The sequence below is a fragment of the Eptesicus fuscus genome, chromosome 11 (assembly GCF_027574615.1).
Source record: "Eptesicus fuscus isolate TK198812 chromosome 11, DD_ASM_mEF_20220401, whole genome shotgun sequence".
NCBI lineage: Eukaryota > Metazoa > Chordata > Mammalia > Chiroptera > Vespertilionidae > Eptesicus > Eptesicus fuscus.
Window position 1 is genome coordinate 51013955 of NC_072483.1, and position 25382 is coordinate 51039336.

General features: G+C 45.9%; 1 protein-coding gene and 1 long non-coding RNA gene across 2 annotated transcripts in view; one reads left to right on the top strand and one right to left on the bottom strand.

Moving 5' to 3' along the window:
* Positions 1 to 18825, bottom strand: part of ATF2 (activating transcription factor 2) — a 93337-nt gene extending 74512 nt beyond the window's left edge. Inside the window, exon 1 of the mRNA XM_054722958.1 lies at positions 18675 to 18825. The gene's annotated coding sequence lies outside the window, so the exon portion shown is untranslated. The remainder of the gene's footprint in view (positions 1 to 18674) is intronic.
* On the top strand, positions 18803 to 23169 carry LOC129150694 (uncharacterized). The gene is made up of 4 exons (XR_008557416.1): positions 18803 to 18952; positions 19378 to 19478; positions 21486 to 21667; positions 23143 to 23169. It is a non-coding gene; the product is annotated as an uncharacterized LOC129150694 (long non-coding RNA).
* The last annotated feature ends 2213 nt before the right edge of the window (positions 23170 to 25382 follow it).

The window sequence follows — 25382 nt, forward strand, 5'->3', positions numbered from 1 at the left end:
GAAAGAAAATGGCTCATACGGTTCAACTCCATCCACTATATTTTTTAAATGTGTATTTTATATTTTAAAATGCATGTGAATTTTGCCTTCCATGCTATTACTTTTATATAAAAATTAGGGTTCCCTCCAAAGTCTTCAATGCTCCAGGAAAATATTTATCTTGTGGCCTCCATAACTCCAGGTACACTACCACTTAGGAGAGTAGTAAGTTTTAAGGATGGAAGTATGGCAGTGGAATCTTGGTGAAAGGAGAAAAATGAATATAATATATTTATTATATCTATCCTATATAATAAAAGGCTAATATGCCAACCTCCTGCATCCCCTCCCTCTGGGCGGCCCGGCCCGATGACCCCAATCAGGGCGGGCTGGCCGGACCCCACCCATGTACGAATTTGTGCACCAGGCCTCTAGTTTTACCATAATAGAAGGGAGAGGTAGTCACAGACGACAGGTGAAATGGCAGTGCTAAATCTGAGCATCAAAATTGTTAGTTCAGATTATAGTGTTTCTTCTGTCAGTCCTACCAACACTGACAGAAGAAACAATATCCATGGGACCTAGTTTATGTGATTCTTATTTGGAAACAGCTTGACTTTTGTATACCTGAATCAAAATTAGGCTCAGCTGTGAGTGACAGAAAACTCAAAATAACAATGGCTTAAATGATTCTGAAGTGTACTTCTCTCATATAAACACACGCAGTCCAGAACTGTGATCATTAGTCTAGGCCAGTGGTCGGCAAACTGCGGCTCGCGAGCCACATGCGGCTCTTTAGCTCTTCCACAAAAATACCACGTGCCGGCGCGCACATACAGTGCGATTGAAACTTCGTGGCCCATGCGCAGAAGTCGGTTTTCGGCTCTCAAAAGAAATTTCAATCATTGTACTGTTGATATTTGGCTCTGTTGACTAATGAGTTTGCCGACCACTGGTCTAGGCTCTTTATATTTTGTTGTTTTGCCACGCTTAACATGTAACTGCTGAAGGTATAGTCATTACATCTTTTGATCAGACAACAAGAAGGAGAATAAGGAGATAAGCAATAGCCTCCCTTTAGGGAAATTTTTCAGAAATCTCACAGGAAACTTCTATTTACCTTCCATAGGCTAGAACTTAAGTCACATGGCCACAGCTAGCAGGAAATCTGGGAAATATATTTTTTTATGTCACCATATGCTCAGCTAATAAGGAAAAAGAAAAGAATGAATATTAGTGGACAATTAGTTGTTTCATTCACTTCATTCTAAAATGTGAGATGGCTGGATGCCTGTAGAGCTGCCTTAGCAGTCTACTGAAGGGAGCTTTCAAAAGCAGCAAGTCCTGCCAGTGATCAAGGAACAAGACCAGGGGAGAAACCAAGATGGCGGCATAGGTGAAACACCTAACCTGCAGCTGGGCACAACAATTTCAAAGGCACAACTAGAGGTCAGAACGGACATCGTCCAGAACCACAGGAGAGCTGGCGGACTGAAATGCCCACAGCTGGGGGGAAGGAGAAGGCCATGGGGACAGTCGGGGAAGCCGTAAAAGCCTGAGGTATGGAGAAACTGGCGGAGACACGAGCACGCGCGCCTGCGGGGAGGATGGAGCCGGAGAGGAGGGGGCGGCTGACGGCCTGGCCGGCGTTCACTGGCAGGAAGGAGATAAAGGCTCCGGAGTGCGCTAAGCGCCGGCTCCGACTGCACTGAGCGCCAGTTCCGGGCGAAACCCTGGGAAGCCAGGCGCAGGCTGGGGGAATGAATCTGGGCTGTGGGGCGCAGGCACAGAGGAGCGGGGGAAGGCAGAGCTCCAGAGGCGCGCACGGGAAGGGGCGCAAAGGACGGACTGTTGCCTGCGCCACTGAACTGCCCTAGCGGGAAGGAGACATAAGCTCAGGACCGTGCTGAACCCCAGTTCCGACTGCACTGAACCCCAGTTCCGGGCGAAATGCTGAGAAGCCAGGCGCACGCTGGGGGAATGAATTTGGGCTGTGGTGGCGGAGGCACAGAGAAGCGGCGGCTCCAGACGCGCGCACTGGAAGGTGCGCAGAGGACGGACTTTTGCCTGCGCCACTGGGTGGCCCTGCTGGGAAGGAGACAGGGACGCCAGACTGCGCTGAGACCCAGTTCCAACTGCACTGAAACCCAGTTCCAGGCGAGAATCTGGGAGTCCAGATTCATTAGGGGAGGGACTGGACTGTTTGGCAGTGGGCGAAACTCCAGGGCGCGTTTCTCTCAGAGGTGTTTGCAAGGAATACAGAGGGACACAGACACAGGAGCCTCATAGGGTGGGGCTGACAGGAAGCCAAGGTTGTAGGCTCCACCCTGTAGCTCCGCCCCAGCCAAGCTGAGCAGAAGCTTTTTCCTGCTGAGTGCCTCAGGTAGTGGCTGACCCACACTGCATTGGAGACCCAGAAACGAGGGCATCTAATGGTTGGTGGGAGATGACACCAGATTTCAATCACTTGCATAAGGGAGGCATTCTAGAGGCAGACTCAGTGAGCGCCAAGGCATTGCTGCATCAAGACCCGGCCCACAAACATGTCTCCTGCACAGCAACTCTTCCTATATGGACAAAGAGGGTCCTCACGGCCAATTGGCCTGGAGGACAATTCCTCCCAGTGACACCAACAACAATCAAGACTTAACTGTACAAAGGAGGACCAAGATGGAGACATAGGGCGGCAGCCTGATCGTTGCCTACCACAACAATATTGAGACTACGACGGGAGAGCAGAGCAGACACCAGCCAGAAAGACCGGGGGGCTGGCTGAGCAGATGCTCTACAACTAGAATAAAAGAGAGGGGTACGCAGGATGATGCTGATGCCGGTGACCCAAAGTCCACACTTTAAGAACTATGGCTCAGGCGACACATTGGCGGCCTGGAACGTGCTCGGCGCAGTTCCCCCGGCGGTCTCCGGCTGAGGGGACGGCTCCACTCGCTGCCGAGCACGGACAGACGAGCCCCTGGGAGACATGGGGTGGGAGACTCTGTGCTTGCTGACCTCCGAGTCCTTCAAGAATCTCAATGCCCCGAAGTGGCCAGGTGCGCACGCTCAGCGACTGGCCACCGTTGCAGACCCAAGGGCCGACGCAGCGACACCGGACCAGCCCACCACCGGGCACCGGGCACACCAGAGCCTTGCCGAGCCCGCCACCCAACGAGTTCTGCGGCAGCCGCCCTGGAGCTCTGAGAAAATGACCGAAGGAATTGCTGAGAGGGAATTGACCAACAGGAATTGGGATCAAGAAGACGAAACCCCCGCTGAGACCCGAGTCCAGGCGAGCCTGCGAGCCTCTGGGCTCAGATGTGGTCACACGCCTCTGGGTCTAGATGAGGCCTCACGCCCCTGGGTTTGGGTGAGGCCACACGCCCCTGGGTCCAGGTGAAGCTGGATTCCGGGTTCGGGTGAGGCCATGTGCCCCTGGGTCCGGGCGAATCTGAACCCTGGGTCCGGGTGAGGCCGTGGGCCCCTGGATCCGGGTAAGGCTGGGTCCCGAGTACGGGTGAGGCCGTGAGCCCCTGGATCCGGGTGAGACCACGCGACCAGGGGTCTGAGAGAGGTAACGCGCCCCTGGGTCCGGGTGGCTTCATGCACCTAGGTCCAGGTGAGGCCACGTGCCCCTGGGTCTGAGAGAGGCCACGCACCCCTAGGTCCGGGCGAGACCATGTGTCCCTGGATCCGGGTGGGGCCTCGTGCACCTAGGCCCGGGTGGGGCCGCGTGCCCCTGGGTCTGGGGGAGGCCAGGCGTCCCTGGGTCCGGGTGAGACCGTGTGTCCCTGGATCCGGGTGAGGCCTCGTGCGCCTAGGCCCGGGTAAGGCCACGTGCCCCTGGGTCTGGGGGAGGCCAGGCGTCCCTGGGTCCGGGTGAGACCGTGTGTCCCTGGATCCGGGTGAGGCCTCGTGCGCCTAGGCCCGGGTGAGGTCACGTGCCCCGGGGTCTGAGAGGCCAAGTGTCCCTGGATCCGGGTGAGGCTGCGTGCACCTAGACCCGGGTGAGCCCAAGTGGCCCTGGGTCTGGGAGAGGCCAAGCGTCCCTGGGTCCGGGTGCGACCATGTGTCCCTGGAGCCGGATGAGGCCTCGTGCACCTAGGCCCGGGTGAGGCCACGTGCCCCTGGGTCTGGGAGAGGCCAAGCGTCCCTGGGTCCGGGTGAGACCATGTGTCCCTGGATCCGGGTGAGGCCTCGTGCACCTAGGCCCGGGTGAGCCCAAGTGGCCCTGGGTCTGGAAGAGGCCAAGCGTCCCTGGGTCCGGGTGAGACCATGTGTCCCTGGATCCGGGTGAGGCCTCGTGCACCTAGGCCCGGGTGAGGCCACGTGCCCCTGGGTCTGGGAGAGGCCAAGCGTCCCTGGGTCCGGGTGAGACCATGCGTCCCTGGATCCGGATGAGGCCTCGTGCACCTAGGCCCGGGTGAGCCCAAGTGGCCCTGGGTCTGGGAGAGGCCAAGCGTCCCTGGATCCGGGTGAGACCATGTGTCCCTGGATCCGGGTGAGGCCTCGTGCACCTAGGCCCGGGTGAGCCCAAGTGGCCCTGGGTCTGGGAGAGGCCAAGCGTCCCTGGGTCCGGGTGAGACCATGTGTCCCTGGATCCGGATGAGGCCTCGTGCACCTAGGCCCGGGTGAGGCCACGTGCCCCTGGGTCTGGGAGAGGCCAAGCGTCCCTGGGTACGGGTGAAGCCAGATCCTGGGTCCGGGTGAGGCCGTGCGCCCCTGGATCCATCCGGGTGAGGCTGGGTCCCAGGCCCGAGTGAGACCACGCGCCCCTTGGGTATGGGTGAGGCCACGTGCCCCTTAGTCCGGGTGACGCCGTGCCCCTGGGTTCGGCCGAGACCAAACCAGAGGGAGTCGGACCTCCATTACCACCATTTGTCCACCATCCAGAGCTGAGGGGTCAGTGCTGACATGTACACATAAGGAACTACTGGACATTTAAATTGGGTCTCAAAAGAACTGTTGGTCCAGGGGGAAGCTCGCTACAGATTGATTCATTTGCCTGTCAGCATAACTATTATTGCTCGTCTCACATTCAGTTCTTATTAGTATATATCTAGTGACATATGATCTCGCTCATCTAGGGAAAAGGTGAACAACATAGACTGAGGAACAAGAACAGAACCAGAAGCAAGGAGGCATCGATCGGACTATCGGGCCTCAGAGGGAGGATAGGGGAGGGTAGGGGGAGGGTGGGGGGAGGGGGAGAGTTCAACCAAAGGACCTGTATGCATGCATATAAGCCTATCCAACGGTTAAGTTCAACAGGGGAGTGGGGCATGCGTGGGGAGAGGGGTGGGATGGGAATGGGGGGATGAGGACAAATATGTGACACCTTAATCAATAAAGAAATTTAAAAAAAAAAAAAAAAGGAACAAGACCAATGTCCACAAGGACTACTCTAAATATGCAAGGACAATCTGTGGTGACAGAGGGGGAAATCTGAGGACCACAGTAACAATGCCAGAGTAAAGAAACAATCTATATAGTTGTACTTTAGGAGGATAAACTCATCCCAGCAGTCCACAAAACACAGAATTATACAGGACCATTATGTAAGCAAGGGAGTGCCCAAGGTGAGATTGGGTAAGAACTTGGCAGAAAGCTCAGTTACAAAATGCACTAGGGAAAGGCAGTGAACTCAGAAGCAAGATGTTAAAAGGGAAAGTAGACTTTCCTCTCCCATTCTTAGGTCATGTATGAACTTCAGAGATTTCCCTCTTGTACAGAATGTTGGAAAGAAGGGTTGCACTTTACTTTGAATAAAGTTGGCTGAAATAGCCTTAGTATGGTATGTTTAAAACTGATGCAAATACCAGAAGCAAGAAAGACTCTCGTTTCTACTCTATCCTGACTACTGTGTACGTACTTCTTATATTTGGATATAACTAACCTGTGGGTAAGGGGTAGGATCTCTGCTGAAGGGGGCAAACACTGCTAATGGCAAGGCAAGTATTCTGGAAAAAGGTAGATATTGTCCCAGGAAATAGGGCACAAAAGGTAGTTTGAGAAAGGAATTTTCTTGGACATGGACTCAGAGGAGTCTAACATACTCAAAGGCAATCTTGGTTGGAAGAGAGAAGTTGGCTTCTGACCTTGTGAGAGGATGGGAGCTAGGCAAAAGGGGTACATTCTCTCCAACCAGCAGTGTTCAAACAGTGTATATAAGACTTTCCAAAAAAAATCTGAACAAGTTTTAAGAAAATCAATTCCAGTATCTTCAACTTCCCTATGTTTGCTTTCCTAAAAATGATCTGCCTACTTTCCTTAAGTCCTCAGTCTTCCACACTGCAAAAGAAACCCATCTCTCTCTCTCAGATCAAATCTATTACAATACATTGCCCAGGTTGTAAAATCCTCCAGGGAACAAAACAAAAGATAATTTAAGATGTCTTAAAGCCTCCATTAATCAAGGTACCATTAAACGTCAGACTTGTGTCTTTTCCTGTCTTACAAATATTTTTGTTAAAACAAAGCATGGCTTGCCCTGACCGGTTTGGCTCAATGGATAGAGCGTCGGCCTGCGGACTGAAGGGTCCCGGGTTTGATTCCAGTCAAGGGCATGTACCTTGGTTGTGGGCACATCCCCAGTAGGGGGTGTGCAGGAGGCAGCTGATATCAACGATGTTTCTAACTCTCTATCTCTCAACGATGTTTCTAACTATCTCTCTCCCTTCCTCTCTGTAAAAAATCAATAAAATTTAAGAAACACACACACACACACACACACACACACACACACAAAGCATGGCTTTAAGAATACTGTTTTGCCCTATATTTAGGAACATTCTGAATTCAGATACATTGCATAGTGTAATGAATGTAACAATAAAAAACACCCTCATTTAATGATTTCCATTCGCACAATATTCTCCAAAAATGAATTGTCCTGACAGAGAGCTCCAAGAGAACAAAACAAGGGGAAATCGGTAAGAAACTTTGAAAAGTTTAATTTATATTTGTTGCAGAGATAATAAGGTGATCAATGATTACTTTAAAATATTAAAATACACTGGATTCAAGTAAGACTGCTAAAGAAGTGTAAATTAAATAAAACTTCAACAGAAAAAGGAAAAGGAACAACAAAAGTTTCCAACTGTTGCCAGGCTGTCAAGGTTCAGTGGTTGAGAGTCGACCTATGAACTTGGAGGTCATGGTTCAATTCCTAGTCAGGGCACCTGCTGGGTTTGCAGGCTTGATACCCAGTGGGGGGCCTGCAGGAGGCAGCCAGGCAATGATTCTTTCTCATCATTGATGTTTCTATCTCTCTCCCCCTTTCCCTTCCTCTCTGAAGTCAATAAAAATATTTTCAAAAATATGAATTCATGCCCTGACCGGTTTGGCTCAGTGGATAGAGCGTCAGCCTGCGGACTGAAGGGTCCCAGGTTCGATTCCGGTCAAGGGCATATACCTGGGTTGTGGGCACATCCCCAGTACGAGGTGTGCAGGAGGCAACTTATCGATGTTTCTCACTCTCTCTCCCTCTCCCTTCCTCTCTGTAAAAAATCAATAAAATATATTTTAAAAAATATATATGAATTCAACTTTTTTTAAGTGAACATATCAAGATTTTATTGTCACATAATAAAACAAAACATGCAACTTATATCACTTGGCTTTTACTTTCCCAGTTCAAAATATATACATATCTTAATAGGCAGCATCCTCTTAGATCTGCAGTCAGGCTCAACTCATTCAAGCCTCAACACAATCTTCTTCGTAGTTTCAGCCTTTTTGTGGAAAACTGGCTTAGTCTGCCCACCACAGACACTCTGCTTCGTCATAATGCCACTTCCCCTGCACATACAGAGAATCCTTACCCTTCTTGTACTGTATGACTTTGTAGGGTGGATGCTTGCCACACGTACAGAAAGTACTGACAGGTGTTAGGAACTTCACATTGTTTGCAAGAGTGCTATCAGCATGGAAAGTCAAGTTTGTTTTTAAAATCAATAACAGTATCAAATCACCTTGGAAACTGTATACTTACAAAATAGTGGTATCAATATCTAGAGAGGAGAGACCAATATGGCGGCATAGGGCGGACGCCTGATTGTTGCCTACCACAACAATTTTGAAACTACAACTGGAAAACAGAGCAGACACCATCCAGAACCACCGGAGGGCTGGCTGAGTGGATGCTCTACAACTAGAATAAAAGAGAGGGGGACGCGGGATGATGCTGATGCCGGTGAGCCAAAGATCACACTTTAAGAACTACGGCTCTGGCGACACAATGGTGGCCTGGAATGTGCTCAGCGCGGTTCCCCCGGCGGTCTCCGGCTGAGGGGACGGCTCCGCTCGCTACCGAGCACGGACAGATGAGCCCCTGGGGGACATGGGGTGGGAGACTCCGCGCTTGCTGACCTCCGAGTCCTTCGAGAATCTCTGCGCCCCGGAAGCGGCCAGGTGCGTATGCCCAGCGACCGGCCAACCGCTGCAGACCCAAGCGCCGTCACAGTGACCTCGGACCAGCCCGCCGCCGTGCACTGGGCGCACTGGAGCTTCGCCGAGCCCGCTGCCCCGGAGCTTTGAGAAAATAGCCGGAGGAACTGCTGAGAAGGAATTGACCGATGGGAGTTGGGATCGGGACGACGAGGCCCCGCTGGGTCCCGGATCCAGGAGCGCTCGCCTGGCAACTGGCCGCCGCTGCTGACCTGAGACCAGCTCGCCGCAGCGCACTGGGCACACCGGAGCCTCGCTGAGCCCGCCGCCCAGTGAGTTCCGCATCAGCCGCCCCGGAACTTTGAGAAAATGGCCGGAGGAATTGCTGAGAAGGAACTGACCGATGCGAGTTGGGATCGGGAAAACGAGGCCCCACTGGGTCCCGGATCCAGGTGCGCTCACCCGGCGACTGGTTGCCGCTGCAGACCCACGTGCCGCCGCAGGGACCTCGGACCAGCCCGCCGCCATGCACCGGGCGCACCGGAGCTTTGCCGAGCCCGCCACCCAGCGAGTTCCGCGGCAGCTGCCCCGGAACTTTGAGAAAATGGCCGAAGGAATTGCTGAGAGGGAATTGACCGACAGGAATTGGGATCAAGAAGACGAAGCCCCACTGGGTCCCAGGTCCGGGTGAGGCTGCGCGCCCCTGGGTCTGGGCAAGGCTGGGACCCGGGTCAGGGTGAGGCTGAGTCCCGGGTCCGGGTGAGGCCGCATGCCCCTGGGTCCGGGTGAGGCCGCGCCCCTGGGTCTGGGTGAGGCAGGATCCCGGGTCCGGGTGAGGCCGCGCACCCCTGGGTCCAGGTGAGGCTGCGCGCCCCTGGGACCGGGTGAGGCCGTGCGCCCCCGGGTCCGGGTGAGGCCACGCACCCCTGGGTCCGGGTGAAGCTGGATCCCGGGTCCGGGTGAGGCCGCGCGCCCCTGGGTCCGGGTGAGGCTGGGTCCCAGGTCTGGGTGAGGCCGCGCCTCTGGGTCCGGGAGAGGCCACGTGCGCCTGGGTCCGGATGAGGCTGGATCCCAGGCCCAGGTAAGGCCGCATGCCCCTGGGTCCGGGTGAGGCCGCGCACCCCTGGGTCCAGGTGAGACCAAACCAGAGGGAGTCGGACCTGCATTACCACCATTTGTCCACCATCCAGAACTGAAAAGTCAGTGCTGACATGTACACATAAGGAACTGGTGGACATTGAAATTGGGTCTCAAAAGAACTGTTGGTCCAGAAAGAAACTCACTACAGAGTGATTCATTTGCCTGTCAGCATAACTATTATTGCTCGTCTCACATTCGGTTCTTATAAGTATATTTCTAGTAACACATGATCTCACTCATCTAGGGGAAATGATGAACAACATAGACGGATGAACAAGAACAGACCCAGAAACAAGGAGGCATCGATCAGACTGTCGGGCCTCAGAGGGAGGGTAGGGGAGGATGGGGGTAGGGGGGAGAGATTAACCAAAGGACTTGTGTGCATGCATACGAGCCTAACCAAAGGTTAAGGACAACAGAGGGGTGGGGGCATCCGTGGGGAGGGGTGTGGGATGGGAATGGGGGGATGAGGATAAATATGTGACACCTTAGTCAATAAAGAAATTTAAAAAAATATCTAGAGAGGCCAGAAATTATACTTTTTTCAACTTTTTAAATCAAATTTCTTTACAGGTACATATGAGTGTAGTAGGTAGAATGGTCCCCCAAAGATGCACACACCTAAATTCCTGGAACCTGTGAATAGGTTATGTTATATGGCAAAATGGCACTTTGCAGATGTAAAAAGATTACAGATCCTAAAATAAGATTACCTGGGTTATCCAGTGGGCCCAATCTAATTACATGAACAGAGAACTTCCTCCCTCTGGAATCAGTGATTCAGCAGCCGAAGCCGCAGTCACAAAGTACAAGTGTGGGAGAGACCTGATCTGCCATTACTGAAGGGGGCAGCAAAGACCAGCCCTGCCTGGCAGTCAGCAAGATTGGAGGGATCTCAGTCCTACAACTGCATTCAGCCAACAATCTGAATGAAACTGGAAGTGAATTCTTCCCCAAGGACTCCAAAATAGAAATGCAGCTCTGCCAACATATTGGTTTTGGCTTTGAAGACCCTAAGCTAAGGTGCCCAGGAGGATAAGCTTGTATCTCAAGGCTTCAAGGGCATCAGCATCTTACAGAGTTTTCTCTGTGCTATTATTTCCTTACTAGAGGCCCAGTGCACAAATTAGCACCAGTGGGGTCCCTCGGCCTGGCCTGCGGGATCGAACCGAAACCGGCTTTCCGACATCCTCCCGAGGGGTCCTGGGTTGCGAGAGGGCACAGGCCAGGCCAAGGGATCCCACCAGTGCACAATCGGGGCTGGGGAGGGATGCAGGAGGTTGGCCAGCCAGGGAGGAACCAAGGAGGACTCCAGGGCATGTCTGGCCCATCTCACTCATTCGGCTGGACTCCAGCAGCAAGCTAACCTACCAGTCAGAGCATCTGCCCCCTGGTGGTCAGTGCCTATCATAGCAACTGGTCGATGGTCGATTGTTTGCCCCTTGGTGGTCAATGCACGTAATAGCGAGTGGTTGAGCAGTCTTAGCATATCATTAGCATATTATGCTTTGATTGGTTGACTGCACGACCAGACACTTCGCATATTAGGCTTTTATTATATAGGCTATCTTGGTCAAGCACCACAAAAATGCATGAATTAATCCTAGAGTTCACTTTGGAAACAACAAAATAACAAACTTTAAACGAAGAGTTTGGGAAAACCTGCAGCTATGAGCTGGAAGGACTTCATTCCCTTTTCAATATTTCTATTATTAGGAAAATTTTAAATAGTATGATTTCACTGCAATCCTCTCTAGTAAGAAACAATATAACAGTTTCAGGGTTGCCAAAAAAGAATAAGTGAAATATATGTAAAATACATAGTACAGTGCATGGTACTCATACAGTATCCAGTAAGTTTATTAGAAGTTTCACTGCATTTTATTTTGACTTTAAGTGTACATTTTCCTAATGCTTAATTAATCCTACACTTACTGCCTTCTTTATTTTTAAAGCTAGAAACTGAGACCTACATGTGTAGTTTAACTTTTAGAAGATTTTTACATTAACCTCTAACCCAAACGTTATTTGGTACATGACGTTTAGTTCATCAATGTAATTAAATCAAAGTCCTGAGATGTAAGAAAAATATAAGCCCAGCTTTAACAGGGAAAGCAGCAATTTTTAATTTTTCCCCAATCACAGCAGACATGACAGATGTCCTTCACACATATCACAACTCCCATGAGTATACTAAAGTTCTGATGAAATTCCTCAAAGTTAATGGGACACATAAAGAGTATCACAGACTTTTCTCAATATTGTATTCATGAAAATACATTATTAATATCTGAAGTGATGTCAGCCCCATATCTCAAAATATTCTTTAATAAAAAACATAAGTCCAACTTAAATTTCATTTTTAAGGTGAGTTTTGATTATTCACAGACCTCTAATCACTAGGTAAGGTAAGACAAACAAGTTCTTGTTTTATAGTTTAAAATTACAACAGCTCACTAGAAATATATAAATACAAAGAACTTACAGACTAATGGTTATGAACATGAACAGTGCTAATCCAAGTTTTTACTAGTAACATTTTAGATTTGGTAATCGTATCTGTTATCTATATATATAAAAGGCTAAGCGACGGTCCAACTGTCTGTTCAGCCAGTAGGTATGATGCTCACTGACCACCAGGGGGCAGATGCTCAATGCAGGAGCTGCTGAGCTGTGGTGACTTGGCAGCAGTGGTTCTCGGGTGATGCACCCCAGAACAAGAGAGGAGGGGGCCCGATTCCGGGGTGTGTCACCCGAGAACCGCCCTCTCACAATCCAGGACCCCTTGGGGGATGTCGGAGAGCCAGTTTCAGCCGGATCCCCACAGGCCAGGCTGAGGGACCCCACCTGCCAGAGGGACCCCGCTCACTCCGCAGATGCTGTGGAGGGACCTCAGGAGGTTGGCTCCAGGGCATGTCCAGCCCATCTCACCCAGTCCCGCCCCGCTGGCCACCTTCTATTAATTTCATTTCAATGTGCACGAATCCGTGCACTGGGGCACTAGTATAAAATAATATAGAGTAATGTGCAATGAATTGTTTTTGTTCAAGGTAGATGTATAAAATGTACTTATCTATCATTGTTTTTGTTTTCTTACTAAAAACCTGTCTTTTGTAAAAGTAAAAAGAAAACAAATTCATAGCTCCCCAAGTATTACAACAATTCACAGTTGTCATTGTTATTAAGAGTATATAAATAATTCCTCAGTATGAAGAAGCCACAAATAAGAGAGGGTATGAATTATGTACAATTCCCATTACAACAATGGTAAGCTCATCTCTCTCAACTCCTCTCAAAGTGTGTCAAAATTCAAGGAAGTGAAAGAGATATTACTATAGAAATAACCATCAATTAAACACCTATATTTCAACAATCATTAAAAACCTTCCTTAAAAATGATAAAAGACACCAGTGACTTTCAACACTGGTCAAGAACTAATGATGTAGTTATATTAGTTGAAAAGTTGGTAAAGAATTCAAAAGAACATTAGAAATGTGGTACTTTAATCATCTCTTCCACTATAGTGGGAAAGAAATGGAAGGTCTCTCTGAAATGTTTACAAGTGGGATTGACAGAACAGAAAATAAGAATTGGATTTTATGGAAATCATAAATAATTCCATTATCACAAAATATAGATATGCTATACTGCATGTGTTTTATATAGAAAAGCCTGACTTGGGGTGAAGGGGCATATATGAAACAAAAAAGATGATATATCCTCTATCATGGATTTACGAAAATTCTAAGGTGGTAAATTCTACCACAAATTATAAATTCCTAGGAAAACCAAATATATTGCCAAAGCTACCAAATAGATGGTTGATGTCTGCCTTCAAGTCACACCACACATGTGCCAGGAGGGGCTGTAATAGATTATTATTTTTTTTATGTGAACTTTAACAATAATAATTACCACAGCACATACTGAACATTCATTAAGTTTCTGACAGTGTTTCAAACATTGTATATATGTTAATTATTTCAACTATCACAACAAGCTAGAAGTTATATATTGTTATTCTTAAGGATAAGGAATCAAGCACAGAGAAATTATTTGCTCAAGGTGACACAGATAATAAGTGGTAGAACCATGACAACCTGGCTCCTAATAACTTTCCTAAGACATTGATTACATGCTTATTATGTACCAGAAAAATGATATGGAGGAAGCAATAACTCAATTTGGCTATATAATATGCATATTCTTTATTTCAAAGGTTACCTATATGGAAATTCATTATGAATTTTAATAGCTCATAAATCTATAGTTCACAAAGTGTTATATTAAAACAAACTAGCATAAGACATGCCACATACAATCTATGTAAAACTGCATAAAATTTAAGGATTATTATTAGACTGTCAAAATTTTTAGTAATCTTTAAGAAAAAGTCAATGGAATGACAGAAAATATGGAGTATATCTGTTCCAGCACATAGATCACTGGTAGACAAATAACTAGAGATTGATATGGTCAACTAAATCAAACTGCTAAGTAATGCAACTTATTCCCACTAATAATTCCTAATTACATAATTCTTTGTTAATAAGCACAACTGTAAAGTTGGTGAAATTATAACAAAATGGATGCATTCATATTCGGATGGTGTAAATTTGTTCAAATGTTTGGGAAAGCAAAAAATTAGCAACTGGAGAAACATTTATATCCTCCGACCAAGTCATCTCATTTGAGAATAGTATCCAAAGGAAGCAATTCAAAATAAGTACATGCACAGAGATGCTCAATTCACTGTTAAAGTAGGCAAAAAGTGAAGATAATTATTTTCCTATTGGGCATTTAAAATTGAGGACATTTTAACTGTCATTTGGTAAATGTCATATAATCATTACATGTTATAAAATTTAGATAATATGGGGAAAATGTTAATGATATAAAAGTAAAACAAAATTCTGTATCATAATTCTGTAAAAACTATAACATACATGCACAAATTAGAAGGCAACAAAAATAATGAAAAAGGCCCTGGCCGGTGTGGCTCAGTTGTTAGAGCACTGGCAGGAGAACCACTGAAGGGTCAAGGGTTTGATTCCTGGTCAAGGGCACATACTTTGGTTGCAGGTTCAATCCCCAACTCTGGTCCAGTGAGGGAGGCAACCCATCCATTTGTCTCTCTCACATCGATGTTTCTATCTTTCCCTTGCTCTCTTTTTCGCCCTCCTCCTTCTCTCCCCTCCCTCGACCTCTCTCTTCCACTCTCTCTAAAAATAAAAATAAAATCAATGGGAAAAATATCCTCAGGTGAGGATTAACAAAAAAATAAAATGAAAATGATTACTTGTTAATAGGGCAAAATTGGAGTTGATTTCTAGTAACACTATTCTAACAAATGTTCAATAAATAAAAGGAAACACACTAGTCCAAACAGTAGAATTAAAAAAACCACCAAGCTATAAAACTGAAATAGCAAAGGTTTAGGTTCAGTTAGATGAACTAAAGAACTAAAGAACATTTAGGGAACATATTTATAAATTTAATTAATTATACATTAAGGTAACCATATACTACCAAAATTGCCAAAGTGCACTTGGTATTTTGCCAAATGGCGTTTGCTAATTATTATCATTCTCACCCTGTCTTTCCCCATTAATCTTATTGAGAATCTCGGTGGTAATACCTACTACTAGTATTGAGAGTGTTTTCTATTCCTTAGATACCAAGACAGAAAAAATGGTTGAGAACCACTATTTTTAAGATACAGAATACAGACATGACTAGGCCTTGCACCCAAAACATTCTACTTATTTACATCCTTTCTTGTTACAAAAAGTTTTTAATCACTTTATTACCACTTCAAAATGCTAAGGAAAAAAACAGCATCACTAAATGTACTTAAAAATGTAAATAAAGACAACAGTTTTAAGGTTGTTAAAAAGAATAAATGGAAATGGTATATATGTATATATAATTATATGATATATATTTATAATAATATATGCAAAATAATTCCAATTATTGCTGACTTTAAAGATCCACAAACTCCCTTAAATTTCTATGAAACTATATCTTATTCTATACTTTTTAAAAAATATATTTTGATTTTTTACAGAGAGGAAGGGAGGGGGAGAGAGAGTTAGAAACATCGATGAGAGAGAAACATCAATCAGCTGCCTCCTGCACACCCCCTACTGGGGATGTGCCCGCAACCAAGGTACATGCCCTTGACCGGAATCGAACCTGGGACCCTTGAGTCCGAAGGCTGATGCTCTATCCACTGAGGCAAACCGGTTAGGGCTATACTTTTTAATCCAGAGCTTAAGAATCAGAACAAAAAAAATAAAATGTTTTATGGGGTTTACCCCTTGATAGAAATATGTAAATACTGTCACTACTACCTCATTATTAAAAACATTAAGAGAACATGCAGCATTTTAGATAATTTCTTAGCCTCAAAGAATAGGGGTGAGTATAGGTTAAATACAGAAATACTATGTTAAACTGACTACAAGGGAAATTTGGGGGTTTTGTACAGTACAGTTTAGTTACAGAGAATAGCATAACAAGTACTGATTTTTACAAGGATTAGTTGCATATCCAATTTTTGTTATTCCCTGGTTCTTAAATGAGAGATTCTATTATTTGCCCTCGGTGACACAGTATGATCCACAAACTTGATCTAACAATTCAACATACCAGCAGAGAACATAAAAATCATTGAAATCCAACTTTTTCAAAATACAAAATTTAGGTAGAAAAAATGTAGATGATTTCTTAAGAGTGAATGCTAGTGTTTTAATTTATTTTATTTTATTATTTTTAAATACATTTTTATTGATTTCAGAGAGGAAAGGAGAGGGAAGAGAGAAACATCAATGATGAGAGAGGATCATTGATTGGCTGCCTCCTACACGCCACCTACTGGGGATCAAGCCCGCTACCCGGGCATGTGCCCTTGACTGGAATCGAACCTGGGACCCTTCGGTCCGCAGGCTGACTCTCTATCCACTGAGACAAACCAGCTAGGGCAATGCTAGTTTTAAGTAGTAGACATTTGACGCATATCATGTAACTTTTTAATATTCATATAGCTTCTAAATCCTGAAGTAAAATACTAATAAAAAGTATCCCTGCAAAATATTAAAGAGCTTACATAATAACCATTTCTACTATTATCTTAGTTTAAAAACATGAAACAGCCCAGTTGGTGTGGTTCAGTGGTTGAGCAATGACCTATGAACCAGGAGGTCACGGTTAGATTCCCAGTCAGGGCACATGCCCTGGTTGCAGGCTTGATCCCCAGTGGGGGGCGTGCAGGAGAAGCCGATCAATGGTTCTCTCTCATCACTGATATTTCTATCTCCCTCTTCCTCTCCCTTCGTCTCTAAAATCAATAAAAATATATTTAAAAAACAACAACACATGAAACCAATACTCCCAAGTAAAAAAGTAAATGCAGGAATTTCTGGAATGCATGATTATATACCTTAAAAACACACATGCAAAAGTCTCTTTCTGGAAACTCCTTCCTTACTTGTCAGTAAATACAAACACCTAAATTTGAAATTATCACAATATTGTATTTTAAATAATTAAAAACTTAATGGCAGTAGCATCTTCTAAAAGCAAGCTTAAACATGTTTTAGGAAAGCAACAAACACACAATAAATTTGGAAGATTCTCATAATTACTTTACAAAGACTAGGACTCTTAATTATAATTCAATTGGTGGCCTTGAAGATGCATGGACTTTCTTGACTCTGTTTCTTGATTTTTTAACATACTTCACATCAGTGTTCCTTGGAACTTTGAAAAAAAAAAATGTTTGCAATGGATTCCTCAGTCAGTGTAACACATTTAATTAAGAGATATAACTGCTACTGTAGGTGTCTTTCAGGGCACTTACCCCTACAGGATTGACTTTTTAACAAGCTTCTCACCTTCAGAGCTTTGGTACAAAAGGCCAAGGATACATACATGGTTAAAGATTATGCCTAGAAAAGCTATTCCTGACAATGCCAGTGATTATGAATTTCTTCAAATAGGACAACATGTGCTCAGAGGAAGAGTTTTTGTTCTCATTTCAAATATATATATATTAAATTCATGCATTGTTACTGTTTCCATGATTTAAAATTCCTAAGAAATTGTAGCTTTCACATTATAATTTAAGGATTAGTCAAAAGGCCTAAATTCCATCAGGAGTAATCCCCTTTACTCCAGCATATGCACTTTAGTGTTACTCTTGGCTTCACTAGTTTTTAAGACTCCCCATTAAACGAGGACAATTTCATACTACAGAAGGGCACACAAATAGTCCCCAGCTCCTACACCCTCTCCCTCCTTCCGGTGCAGGTTCAACGAGCGAACATAGAACACACACACACACACACACACACACACACACACACACTCGGTTCCGGTCCCTAGGGCATCAATACAAAACACAGGTTATTTCCCAACAGAGGCTCCGCAGTCCATCCAGGGAGGTGAAATGTGGGGTGGGGGTGGGGGTGGGAATACAATAATCAATACGCACCCACACCTCAGCCCCGCCCCACCGGGAAAAAAGTGGGGGTGGGGGGTGGCGGGAGTGTGAGAGGGCAGAACGGGCAGAAAAGGCCGACTTCCAACTCCAGGATTCTCCGTACCATTTGTCCGATCTTGTTCCCCCGCAGCACGAACCCCTGACCCTATTTCGGCCGCGCCTCCCTCAGCTTCATCCCCGCCAGCATCGCCTCCACAGTCCCCAACCTCCGAGTCCGGGGTGGGGAGACCGAGACAACCCTCTCCCTGCTCCATCCAAGGTCTGCAGGAGGTCTGTCTCCCCGAAACCTGAGCATCTCCGACCTGCTGCCCAGGAACCTCCGAGCTGACGGAAGAAGATAAATCGGGGGGGAGGGGTCTGAGAGGAGCCGTTATCCCTTTTTCCTCCGCGTTAGGAAAGCGCGCGAGCGGGGAGGGGCCGGGCCGAGGAAGAGCAGTTACCTAACGGGCCGGCCGCGCCGGTCGGGCCCCTGCAGGCGACGCTGTGCGGCCGCGGAGGTGGCAGCACCGAGAACCGCCCGGAGGGCTAGGTACTGAGGCAGGAGCGCCCGAGGTGATGGGAAGCGGGGGGTGGGGACCAGGGTGAGCGACGTCGCCATGTTAGCGCCTGCTTTCTCCGTATCCCTACAGGCTCCAGTCCTGCGGCCCTCTCCCCATCACTACTCACCTGCCTAAGTCACTAATTCATGCTTCTCTCGGTCGCCGGGAAGACCCGAGCTCAGCCGTGTTTACAAACTACCCTTGGAGGAAAGGGCTGAACGGCACTTTAAAGGCCACGGACTCCCACAGGCTTCCGTCCTCTCTCGCGAGATCGGATTGACAACCCTTCTCCCCGCCCCTCTCCCGGCATCCCCCCCTTTTCTTCTCCGGCCCCTCCCTTCCGTGCACACGCCCCTCCTTGCCTTCTTTCAGATGGAGCGCCTCCGCGTCCAGTGACTCCATCAGGTTTAAGGGAAGGGGCGGGACTTCGGAAAGGCGGGGATTGAGGGGGCGGGGACCAAGGAACACTCGGTAGCTGGTGATTGGACAAAGATCACGAAGGGCGGGAAGCAGATCTGGAGGGGGCGCAACCAGGGAGCCGAAACCGGGGTGTCTTGGTAGCACCGCACCTGCGGAAGCCTGTGATTGGCAGCAGGTGGAGGCGGGCTGGGTGTGGGGCATTAAAGCAGGTGCACGTTGAGGTCGCGGTTAGGAGTTGACCGTATGCGGGGAGGGAAAGCTGCGAGTGGCCGGAGGGAGAGCGGGGACGAGTGCCCCGAGCGCAGCCCCGGGGCACCGTATTTCCGTTTTTGTCACTTCCCGGCCCTGGGTAGGAAGAAGGAATGAAGCGCAGGGAGCCGCGCGCCTAAACCCACCTCTCTTCCACCCAGAAGCCTGCGAAGGGCAGCGTCGGTGAACAGATTGGAAGAGGCGGAGTTTGCCGGAAATAACCCCCAAGCCCCGCTATGCTTAAAGCGGGAAAGTCAGATAAGTCAGTTCTGGAAAGAAAAGAAAAAGCCTTCGCTCTCAGTAGCGTTTGTTGGAATTTTACTAAGCTATAACTAGAACTGATTCTTCCAGCTACTAAGCGTCTACTAGTGTATGACAGTAGCATATAATTATGTTTTAAGTAACTTAAGAAAAGGAAATTCAATGCTTTCTACTATAACACCGTAATTTAAAACAATGCAAGAACTTGTTTGTAAGAGAAAGTCTTCCATATTTTGGTGTATCCTATATTATCAATTTCCCTTTATTTAGTAGTTATGTATCAATATTATTAGAAATAGTTTCAACCCTTTAAAACGACAACTATTTTAGAGAGGACCAAAGGACACTAAATTAGAATATGGCATAGAAATGGCACTCTTTCCACAATATTATCCCACTGCTTAAAATGTTAAATTAACATGAGACAAAAACCATACATGGGTGGGCAAAAGTAGGTTTACAGTTGTGAGTACCAAAACACAGGGTTTATTCTTGTATTATTATTATTGTATTACTTGTGTTCTTTATTATTATTTTGTATCCTTTCTTATGATTTATCTTTTAGATAATGATTGCTGGTAATTTACCTACTGTTGCCCACCCCTGTATTTCTTTCTTTGCCACTGACACACATAAACTCCTAACAACACCAAAATAAGTACAGTGCTGAAATTATTTCTTTTAATGTTGCTCTATGATTATCTATACAATTTAAATGTTTAAATGTTAAATGTATAGATACTGATTGTTCAATAAATACACACTGGCATAAATTGAGAAGTATGATCAGACCCCTGTGAAAATTTGCATTAACTATTAATAAATGGGAAGTCTTTTCAGTATCTTGTTTTTTCATTTATTAACTGTTAATTTCTAGTCCATAACAAAATTATGAATACAGTTTATGGATTAACATAAAATTTACTCACAAACATCTCTAAATCAAAGTGGAACTAAAATTGTTGGAGATTGTGGTGGATAGTATTTGAGAGTTAATGAACCTGCAATTCAATAATGGTATCCGGCATAAATGAAATTGTAATAGCACTGGACATTTTAACAGGTCGAGCCTGCAACGTGGGCATGTGCCCTTGATCGGAATGGAACCTGGGACTCTTCAATCCACAGGCCAATGTTCTATCCACTGACCCCAACTGGCTAGGGTGTTAGTTTGTCTTTAAACATACTCCAGGGCATCCTTTATATCTGCCTTGGACTCTGCATTTTCACAGGTATCCTCAAGATGCAACCCAGTACAGTGCATTAGCTGGAATTTTGCCAGTGAGATCAGGTGTGTGTGTGTCATGAAAAGGGTGGACGAGGCAAGACATGAGTGTGCACCCACCTGAAATCAGAGAGATGAGATGAAAACAGTGTGGCCCTAGACATAGCGTTGATTATTTTTAGTACTTTCTATCCATGGCAGGTCATCTTTTCTTATATCTGACAGCCCAGGGTTTTTCTATACATTGCTAAAATGACCTATGTTATAGTTACCTCTCAGTGCCTGTTCTCACTATGGAAATTGCCATGGAGAGAATTTCAAGTGCAGGGGGGACCGTTGTCCACCTCTCACCCCCAATCGTTGGTTTCCCAAAATAACTTATTTACTGTGTGTAGCTTTGGGGGGGAAAAACTAGAGGGCTGTATTTATCTTTAAATCATACCAATTAGTTTATGCCAGCCTCAGTGAGAACAGCCCAGAGACAGAGAATGGAACCTAAGGGCTCTATTTTCATCTTTCGTATCAATGCCTGCTCCAATCTCTCTCTCATCCCACGCACTAGACAGAGGGCTTGTCAACATATTGTTTCCCCCACACTAAGTTATCAGTAAAAATAGATAGAACCACTCCTAGCGTAAATAATTTTGCCTGGTATTTCAGTGTCTACCCTTCATGGCTAGTCTATTTGTCAACCTGAGGCCCACATAACACTAAAGCCATGAACTCCTATGCTAGGAACCAAAACTGGCCTGGGCCCTTAGACTAATAACTTGCTCTTTCTAGGTACCTTCTAACCTTGGACGCAGCCTCTTGGGTTAACTGTCAATCAGATGCTCTGTGTCTATATGGTTTTTTACTCATAACACCACGATGTATTGAGCATAAACATGTCAGCAGGCACTATTCCTGGTGCTGAGGCTACAACTATAAACAAGACAAAGTCACTTGAGGCTGTCATGGGGAAGGTGAGACAATATATATATATATGAATGCCTAATATGCAAATTGTCCCTGTGGGAGTTCGACCAGGAGACCAATCACTCGCTATGACGTGCGCTGACCACCAGGGGGCGGCGCGGAATGAAGGGAGAACCTGGCCGGCAGCCGGAAGGCCCCGAATGGCCCTGATTGCCAGCCAGGCCTAGGGACCCTACCCATGCACGAATTTCGTGCACTAGGCCTCTAGTATGAAAATAAGATTTAAATAGTGGTAGTAAGTGCTACGGAGAAAATATAGCAAGGATGTAATAATATGCAGTATTATAAGCTTACTTTTTTCATAGGACTTTAGAGGACTTGAGAGCTACAGATATTTTAGATATTTCTCCAGAGGTAGATAAATGCTTTGAGCTGCCCTTTGGCTATAAGTATTAAGGGAATATTAAGGGGCAGCCTCTCAATACTCTCAAATACTGAGCTGTTCAGTGGCTGAAAGACTCAGCCAACCTGTAGCTATTTGAGGAAGCAAACCCTGGGACTCTCCTATAAGAGGAGCAGATCCTGGAATCTCCATGGCTGGGAAGTGCTGACTAAAAGCTGCTGTTGAAAGGTAGCCAACAACCATGGGTCCCCTTAGGAGTCTGCCAAGATCAATTGTAGGATGTTAGCTCACCCTAATAGGTGGAACAATCAAAAGCTCTAGGATTTACGAGTCCCTGTTAGTCTCAGGTCAATTCCTCTTTTTAATACTTAAACTCCCTTGAGAAAGGAGCTCTACAGTAGTAAATTTCTAAGAGGAGTTAGATTATCAGCATCGGTCAGGAGAAAGTACAGATTCTGACCAGGAGCCTGGGCCAATTTTTAGATTATAAAAAGATAACTGAAAGGATGTGACCTAGGGAAATAGAAGATACAGGCATACCTGGGAGATATTGTGGGTTTGGTTCCAAACACTGTAATAAAGTGAATATCGCAATAAAGTGAGTCATATTCTTTTTGCAGGTGGAGGGTCTTACCTTCACTTAGTAAAACATGCAACACCTGTAAAGCGCAATAAAGTGAAGTTAAATAAAAAGAGGCATGCTTAGCCCTAGCTGGTTTGGCTCAGTGGCTAGAGCAGTGGTCGGCAAACTCATTAGTCAACAGAGCCAAATATCAACAGTACAACGATTGAAATTTCTTTTGAGAGCCAAATTTTTTAAACTTAAACTTCTTCTAACGCCACTTCTTCAAAATAGACTTGCCCAAGCCGTGGTATTTTGTGGAAGAGCCACACTCAAGGGGCCAAAGAGCCACATGTGGCTCACGAGCCACGGTTTGCTGACCACTGGGCTAGAGCATCAGCCTGCAGACTGAAAGGTCCTGGGTTCAATTCTGGCCAAGGGTACATGCCCAGGTTGCGGGCTTGGTCCCCAGTAGGGGCCGTGCAGAAGGCAGCCAATCAATTATTCTCTCATCATTGATGTTTCTCTCTCTTCCTCCCTCTCCCTTCCTCTCTTAGATCAATAAATATATTTTTTAAAAAAGAGGCATGCCTATATTTGCATTCTTCAGCATTTGACCTGTTGCATTATGTTGCTTTGGTTGAAGAATATGACGAGAATCTAGCCTCACAAGAGCTATGTAAGTGGAAAAGGAAGGACCTCCTGAAAACCTCAGCTGTCCTCAGACCACACTTGAAGAATCACGGAATTAGTAGTATATTCCAGTGGGAAGGGGGGAAAGATTTTCCAGTGAATGAATTGACAGTTTTTTGAAAGATAAGGAGACTGAGTCATGGTATGCAGTATTCTTAGACAATGCTTCTCAAAGTTTAATGTATATACAGATCGCCTGGGATCCTTGTTAAAATTCATATTCTGATTCAGACATTCTGGGGGTAAGGCTCTAGAACCCATAGTTCTGACAAGCTCTCAGGTGATGCCAGTGCTGCTGCTGCTGCTGGGCCTCATTTTGAGTAGCAATATTCTGGTATATTATGCTATACATATCACCAGAAAGCCTATAAACACATGCACAAGTGAACTTGTGTGTGTTGGGGCAGTGGGGGTGAGGAAGAGGGTAGGATAGTAATGGGTAGAAGGAAGAGAGAAGTATAATAAACTCATGTGATCTTTTTTAAAAAGCTATCCTATATAATAAAAGGCTAATATGCAAATTGACTGAACGGCGGAACGACAGGTTGGCAGGAGGAAGGGCCTGCAAGCGGGCGGCGCCAGGCCAGCCAAGGTGGGTGCCAGTGGGCAGAGGGAGGGGATGGCTATGGGGGGGGGGGGGCAGCAGCAACCTATGGCGGAGGGGTAATTGGGAGGTGGGGCCGGAGCTGTCCTCTGGTGGTCAGTGTGCTCCCACAGGGATGTCTGTGGGGATTGGGCCTAAGCGGTCAGTCAGACATCCCCCTGAGGGCTCCCGGACTGTGAGAGGGCGCACGCTGGGCTGAGGGACCCCCTGAGTGCACAAATTTTCGTGCACCGGGCCTTTAGTAAAAAGATATTTTCTTATAAATCCTGTAAGTTTTGGCCACCACTGATTAGCTATCGCTACATCAAAGCTAAGGTATAATGTTGCTACTGACAGAAACAATCCAACTGCCATATTTGTCAAGGCAGGGGTGGATGGCATTAGATCTGAAAAATAATTGCCCCTAATAAAGAATTGAGCAAATTATTGATGGACTCTGTGTTTGGGACTTAAGTCCATAATATTATCAGTAGAGTTATACCATGGAATTGCTAAATTAACATATGCACAGCATGTAGAAAACTGAACTCATTTATTATTTCACCTGTAGGAGTCACATTATTTAAAAAGGCTTTGCAGAGGATAGTAGCACAATATAACCTTTTCCTCTCCCAAACACCTATCACCCAAGTCAAACCATATTGGTTAAAATTCCTTAATAGAAATTAAAACTTACGGCAGAAGCATGAGTATAGTTTATTTGGTTCTCAAATGTTACTTCTCATTTGTCTACAGTTCTTCCTTAAACTTAAATCCAATGACATTCATTTCTACCCAACATTAGCCACTCATCAGAGTGACCACAAATTGTAAGTTCATTACAAATTCATGTTATCTACCTGGAGCTGGGTCCCACCAGCTGCTCTGTACTTCTTTTATGCACATCTACTCCTTACTATAAACCATCTTTCCTCTTTTCAAGCCCACAAGTCTCTCTGTAAGATTGTACTTCAATTTTGTATTTAAAATCCTATAACAGGATGAGAAGAGATAAAGAACTTATATTCTTATATGCAGGACACAGGCAATAGGGTAGTGAACTGGGAGGAGGGGGTAGGGGCTGAGAGGAGGGGCTAAAGTGGGGGAAAGGGGAGATATCTATAATACTATCAACAATAAAAATATATTTTAAAAAATTCTATAACAAAATACTCATTCCCCCCAAATCAGCTTTTTCCTTGTCATCCCTACCATAATCACTAAAAATCAAAGCATGGACTTTGGAAACAAGATCTAAATCTGGATCCTGACCTTGTCCCTTAATGGCTAGGTGATTTGGGCAATTGTTTAACCCCTCTGAGACTATTTTTTCTCTCTACATCTTAGAAAGTAATCCCAGTTGTGCAGAGTTGTCATCAGGATTAAATGACTTATTTGATGTACACACCCTCTCCTCCCCCAACTAGTTCTCAAGATCTAGACAACCAAATCCTACTGATACTTTTGTAGACTCTTAAAAACACACACACCTCATTGTCACCATCTTAGACTAGCCCCTCA